General features: G+C 33.6%; 1 pseudogene; it reads left to right on the top strand.

Annotated features, from left to right (window-relative positions):
- The first annotated feature begins 1474 nt into the window (after positions 1-1474).
- LOC127544478 (cyclin-Q-like) lies at positions 1475-2044 on the top strand (annotated as a pseudogene).
- Positions 2045-7401: the final 5357 nt, after the last annotated feature.

Below are 7401 nucleotides of genomic sequence, written 5' to 3'. Positions count from 1 at the left end.
ACACTTCTTAGATATGTGATCCAAGTCAGATCACTTAATCCTGTTTGCCTCAGTTGTCTCATCTGTAAAATGAACTGCAGAAGCAAATGGCAAAGCATTCCAGTATCCTTGTCAAGAAAAGTCCTAATTGGGTCACAAAGAGCCCCAATTGAGTCACAAATAATCTGTCATTATTAAAAAACAAACAAACAAACAAAACAACAACTCAACTACATGTTTCCTGACTGAAACAGTATATAACAAAACGGATCTTAATGGGATTGTCTTCAAAGAAGAATTAGAACACATCACTCAGCAGGTCCAGCCCCACTGCCTTCCAATTCGTGGGCAGGACCTCTGAGGCTCCCAATGTCCCATCTGGGGTCTGAAGTCAATCAGCAGTAGCTGAGCATCACCCTGGCCCATGATGGGAAGTATCATCAGCCCTAAATATAACCACATCCCCACAGGGATCCCTAGAACTAGCTCTAGGAGGGAATGACTCCAGCCCTTCCTTGTCCTTCTCCACTCCTGGGAATTGGGGACCCCCAGGGTCCAGCATGTCACTGAGACTGTGTGGGGCTTTGCATGAGAAACAACTTGAAGCAGATTTAACCTGACCTTTTAAACAGATACCATTGATGCTGAAAATGCAAAATTGTAGAGCTTCACAATTATCGTTCCTGTCTACTTTTTTATATCTATATTTGCTATCTATGTGTGTTTTCAAGGTCTATGAACTGATGTACTAATTTTATTGCCTGAACATCCACCTGCATGTGATATTCTGGATATTAGGCATTTTCATCGCCCTTTCTCTCCCAGTATAAAATCTACATAACAGGAACATCAGAGGACCACAATATGTGTAGGTTTTCAATCCCACTTTTCAATCCTTGTGTAAGGCATTTTCCATGACATTGACATATTTTTGGTGAGTATCTTTCTTAATTTTTATGCTTTTTTGATGTTAGTAATTAAAGTGATATATAAGCGGTATCTCTGGTTGAAAGGATATTGTCTTATTTTAATATACTTGAGAGAAACTCCTCATTAGAAAAGCATCCATAAGGAGTAGATTCGAATCTATGAAGTTAAAAACTTATTTCTTAATTGTCAACAAACAAAAAGCGCTACATACAGTGGAATCTTGCCTTCCTTGTATCTTTCAAGAAACTGGGTAACTATAAAGATATGACATGCTATAGGAAATATTTTATGAATGTTGGCTTGTTCACAGTTTTAAGGTCCCCACAATATAGGTGTAAATCATTCCTTATAGTCTTAGGATATACTTCTTCCTCTTTCAGTGCATTTCATTTTGTTTGAAATTTAGGCAGCCAAGAGGCCAGGTATATACTGGGAATGAGGCTATTAGACATGAAGTGAAAATAGCATGAAGAAGTAAAGAAAGAGGGATACCTGGCCTCTGAGGTCAAAATCTACTGTCAAGGAAGGGATACAATCCATTTCAACTGTTACAGTCTGAATCATTTACCATAAATTTTTCTGTTAGAGCAAATTAGCTGTATATGAGCCTTACCTCAGAACCATGTAGACCATTTACTTGGCAGATAAAGTGAAGGAGTAAAAACTCAGGAAAAGAAACATTAGGGTGTCTCATAGGGATTTAGATCCCAAAAGTGGAGTCCACTTCTGGATCTGGGAATTGAAGGACAGCATTTTTCAGTGTAAATTTTTTATGTTGAAAATTTAGCATTTCCAATTCTTCTTTCCACAACCCCAAAAATGTCTGCTCCATTATTTTATTTCTTCAAAGAACTGGATGAATTGAAAATCTGGGAGAGGATGCTTATCTCTCTAGCACCCTGGGTGCTATTTCCAGACAAAAATCATGTAACATTGTGTTTTAAATATCCAGCCCAACATATAGCTTTAGCAGTGCTCTTTCTTGCCTTACAATGCTATGGAGTGAAGATGCTTGCTGCTTCCAAGATAGAAAAGCTGTGGTATCACATTTTTGGAAGACTTTACCAAGCCAGTCATTGATAATATTTTGTCTGAACTAGTTTAGATTTATACAATGGACATAAAACTCCCTTAATTGCTCCAGTGTCATCTAAGGAGAAGTGAACACTTGCATTCTCTGAGTGCTGGACTGAACTACCAAAATGAATCCTGACTTCAAAAAAGGTGATATCAAGATTGGTTACAAGGATCAGCTTTGTATTAGCAGAGGTAGAATAACTGAATTTGGCTGATTTTCTGATTATTCTTTAATATTTATGCTGTGATACAATAGATAGGTAGTGATAGACATTCTCCCTAAGTAGGTTTAAAGTGAATTGTGTTTGGATATGAACAGGTTCATATTGAAAAGGGAATGTTTCATTTAAGGTGCCTTTTGCATCTTAAGAATTTGTTGAAGATGAACCTTTTGAATTTGGTTCAGACTGTATTTAGGTATTTATTCATTAAAAGTCAAAATAGAATATTTGATTGTACTCTTTGGGATATCTTTTAAAACCATAGATAAATTTAACCTTCCAACATAACTGAAAATTATTTTTGTTATAATTAAACATAAAGAATGCTTTTATAAAGATGTGAAAATAGGCATGTAGTTTAAGAGCTTTCAATATTCTGTGGATCACCTTGGGGATGCAAGAGGTGATATTAGCCATATTTTTTTTTTTCTGTTTTGTGTTACCCTCCTTAAAATATATTATAAAATATGTTTATTTTTTCAACACAAATCATCTTCCAAATATATTCCAAATCTTGGAATTCCTTGATCAATTAAGAATCATTTTCCCAATAAATCCTTGAACAAATGAGAGCTAAGTGATGGGGCAAAAGTACACAATTTCCACTGATAACCTGTGTGCAAGAAATGGTGTAAAAAGGGAAAATTATGATGGATAAGTCATGTATCAAGCAATGGGAAGTAACAGAAAGACAGCCTGAATGAGGAACTGGTACCCATAACATGTAAAAAAGTAGAAAAATCTCTAGCACACTAGATAGTTATGTGAAGAATGTTTATGAGAGAGCAGGAGATCATATAGCAAAAGATGGTAGAGGTGGGTCATTATTAACACCAATTGAAGGAGTGCCATCATGGATGAGATCATGGATAGATTAAAGTATTAGGAGAATAATAAAACACTTTTATACTTAAAAGTACCCAGGCCACTTTTCAAATACTTGGCCAAAATAAGCAACTCATCTTAAGATTTTCACTTATGTCATTTTCAAAAGAAGTTTACGGTATATATGTGTATGTGTATGTTACACCTATTTGTTGGTTTCCTAATATTTTTATGTAAAAAAAAAATCCACTGTTCTATTGCTATTCATACAAAGCCTTAAAAAGCAACTAAACATATCCATCAAGGAAAGAGTCTCAAGAACACTGATTCAAGAGGTAGCAAGGCCTTATTAAATGGTAAAACATTTAAACAAACAAGTATGCTTTTTAAAACTCTGGGAGGGTTATGGGAGACAATATTTTTAAAATGTAGACTGACATATCAAACAGCCAATATGACTCTGTGGTTACAATTTGTGTTATCCTCCCTCCCACATCAAGAAGCAGAATTTTTATCTGCTAAAGAAATTGTCGTTTTGATTTTATTCTCCTTTCTCATCAATTTTCTCCCTTTGACAATTAGGGTTTTTTTAAGTGCAAACTACATGGGTAATTTGAATATACGCTCTTATCTTCCCTTCCTTTGCCTTTTTCAAATAGAGAAACTGACAAGTGACACCTCAGTTTATCTAATATCAACAAACCTCTTCTGCCTGTTAAATAATATCACTTGACACCTTTCACATACCCAGTTATATTAGCATGCAAATTGTTTTTTTTTTCAAAGAGTTTGCATGGAAGATGTAGAAATTATTAGGTATAGGATTAGAAATTCTAATTAAGATAGAACTGAGCATTGGCAGCTGTTCAGCATTCACAATTTCTATAACTCAAAAGAATTGAAGTTTTTGGAATTCTAGAGAACTCTACTAAAGTAGATACCATTTTAACTGCCATTTTTTCTCAGCACATTGCCTAATATATAGCAAGCATTTGTCAAAAGACAAATGATTGTGACCATTATTTCTTGACAAAAATAATGATGCTGCTATATCATTTCTTCCTGTGGTCTTCCTATTAAGACTCCTCAATACTTGGATAAATGAACTTTTATCATCTCCTTAGCAAATAGACAACATTATCCACCATTTTGCATGTTAGGAAAATGAGACATTAAGAAATTTTGACTTCACCTATGTTACAGTGTGTAGTATATTCACTATCAATAAAGAAGGCACCATATATTTGAAGTACACATTCACCAAATGTCTTCCAACTAAATTTTTATATATTATTACCACAATTACACCAGATTTTGATTATAGATTTTCTTTATGGAAAAACAATAAGAATAAACTGAATTTGGAATTCAGTCATATCCAAAAGAAATTGTTAATTTAAGGACCAATCATTGTCTTTAAAAATGTCAGAAAAGATGTTAAAAATAGTCATAGCCTAAGTAATTTACTCAACATCAAATCATTTCATGAAAAGGAAAATGCATTCAGTGATCTTGATTATATTTTGTGGACTTAAATTATTTTTGCCAACTGGCCCTTTTGAAAGTGACTGCAGCTGAAGGAACCTATATCTTCAATAATAAAGTGCAATGAATGCTGCAACTTACTAAGCCTTATGAATGAGTCTTAGTTGCTATTGGTTCTTTTCTATGGTTAAATTATAGAAATAGAAATCAAAATGATTGTTCTATGATTTTGATTTTCTCATTGACTTGTTATGTGACTAGTTATCCTTTCTCATTTATTATTTTCAAAAAAAAAAAAAAAAAGAAGCTGTAATGTTTTCCTGTCTGAGTAGCAAGGGTGCTATAAAAGTAAGAAATAGCACCAAAAAAGTTTTTACCTTCTTAGTAAAAATAGAGTGCTATTATCCATTGTCCTATTGTATTTGTGATCAACATTATCACTGCTACCATTGTCAGATATGGACAATATTCAAATATGGTTTTGATAATGCTTTTTAATACTGCTAATCAGAAAGGAGGAAGGAATTTGTAGAGCAAATGAGGGTGATGATTTGAAGTAGAGGAAAGACAAAAAAATGTAATCCAAGAGAGATGAATAGTGTTTTTTATCAATCAACAAACATTTATTAGGTACATGTTATGTCAGGCATTGTGCTAGATGCTGAGGAACAAGTAACTAGTTGCCAAGCAGGTAATTTCTGGGAAATCACTGTACTTCTCACTAATTCTTTATTTGCAAAGTTAAAGCAGTTGAACTAAATATTGAATAAGTTTTTGAGGGAATAATAATCATCCTCCTCGTCATCACTAGCATTTATATAACATTTTAAAGTTGACAGATTACTTTAGGACCACTGGAGGAATTTAAATCTAGCTTGGGCCACTTGTTAACTGTGTGACCTTGGGTAAGTCACTTAATTTAGTTTGCCTAAATTTCCTCATTTGTGAAATGAGTTAGAGAAGGAAATAGCAAACCAGGATCTTTGCAAAGAAAACTCTAAAAGGGGTCACAAAGAGTCAGACCAACCAAAATGATGCAACAGCAACACGAAAAAACACTTTGTATTATTGATACTCTAAAACATATTGATGAGGTAGGTGCTAATAGAATAGTTCTAGATGATCTTATCTGCCTCACCTCCCCTGCATGGCATTTTCTTCAAAGGACTATATTACACCTGCTATCCATTTTTCTATAGTAAGATATGAGACCCCAATCAACACCTGAAATTGGATAACAGAAAGAACACTCATTATCTAAAATACAAGTATGTGTGGGTAACCTTTCAGCAATTTGGAGGCAGCATGTTTACAGTGGAAAGAATGCTGCCTCTTAAGCCAGAATACATAATTCAAATTCCACCTCTGGCACTTATTACTGATAATTTTACAAGTCTCTTAGCTTCAGAAGCATTTTACTTTTTCTTATCTGTAAAATGAAGGGATTCATCTAAATCATAATCTAGATCATAGATTAAAATGTGAAACTCAAATAGAAATATCTATATGGCAGCATAATGACTTAGAATATCACAAAGTAATATGATGTTGTATGGTATTGTTATTTATTTTGTTAAATGTTTCCCAATTATATTTTTTCTGGTTTGGCCTGAAATCTGGAGTTTTATCAAAACAAGAGGCCTGTAGGCCTCAAGATTGATCTTTGTTCTAAATAGTATATTATTACTCTAGATCTAAGTTAACTGTGATTCGATTATTTATCTGTTCCATGCATAGAAATAATAATAATAGCCAGTATTTATATTATATTTATCTTGTGCTAGATACTGTTCCAGAGACTTCATTTGATACTAACAATAAGCTTGGTAAGTATTATTTTCCCTATCCTATCATTGAGGACACTGAGGTAAAAAGAGATTTAATGATTTGCCTGGAGTCTCATAGCTAGTAAGTATCTGAAGCTGTATTTGAATTCAGTTCTTCCTGAAACCAGTACCACACTACTCTATCCACTGTGCCACTTAGCTGCCATACTGTGGTTGTTCACTCATGTCCTCCTCAAACACTATTTAAGGTTATCTTGGCAAAGATATTGCAGTGGTTCTTCATTCCTTTCTCTAGTTCATTTTTTTTTACATTTTAGGAAACTAAAACAATTAAGTTACTTGATCAGGATTATATAACTAGTGAGTGTTTAAGGTCAGATTTGAACTCAGACAGATGAGAAAGATCCTCCAGGTCTCATATTCTACCTCATATGACCCATCTAGCTACTGTGGGTGCCATGGTGGAGATTAATCAATAGTAAAGGCTCTACTAGTCACCATCAACACAAGTCTTCATTTCTCTATCTCCATGCCACAAAACTTATATAATCTATTAAGAAGCTTAAATTTAATGCTATACTAATTGTCTTGTAGAATCACATAGTGTCTGGTAAGTTTTGAAGGATTTTTATTGAATACCAAAACAAAGTAAGGATGCTTCTATTTCCTCTTTCATTCTACTTTGTTGAAAATACATTAATCCATCTTAGAAGGTCTTTATGGCTAACATAGGACCATTTTAAATACATTTTATTTACTTAAAAAAAGTAACTAGTGACTTTTCACATCTTCCACTGGAGTAATAGTTTGCTTACCTAAAGAATTTATCCACCAAAGGATTAATTTAGTATTTAAACAAGTGAGGAAGTATATATAGGTAATCCCTTTTCACACACACACACACACACACACACACACACATGCATATACATTGACAAGAAATATTTTAAAATAATAATATAACAGAGATATGTCTTAAACTAGCTGGTCTTTAGGAACACAGCCAGTTAAGTCACTTGCTTTTTTACCCCCCCCCAAAAAAAAAATCTGGAATAATAATGTAAATACAGAGCTGATGAAGGCAAAAGATATATGTA

Source organism: Antechinus flavipes, chromosome 1, assembly GCF_016432865.1.
Source record: "Antechinus flavipes isolate AdamAnt ecotype Samford, QLD, Australia chromosome 1, AdamAnt_v2, whole genome shotgun sequence".
Taxonomy (NCBI): Eukaryota; Metazoa; Chordata; class Mammalia; order Dasyuromorphia; family Dasyuridae; genus Antechinus; species Antechinus flavipes.
The sequence above is the reverse complement of the archived record's forward strand: the minus strand, read 5'-3'. Positions and strand labels throughout refer to the sequence as shown.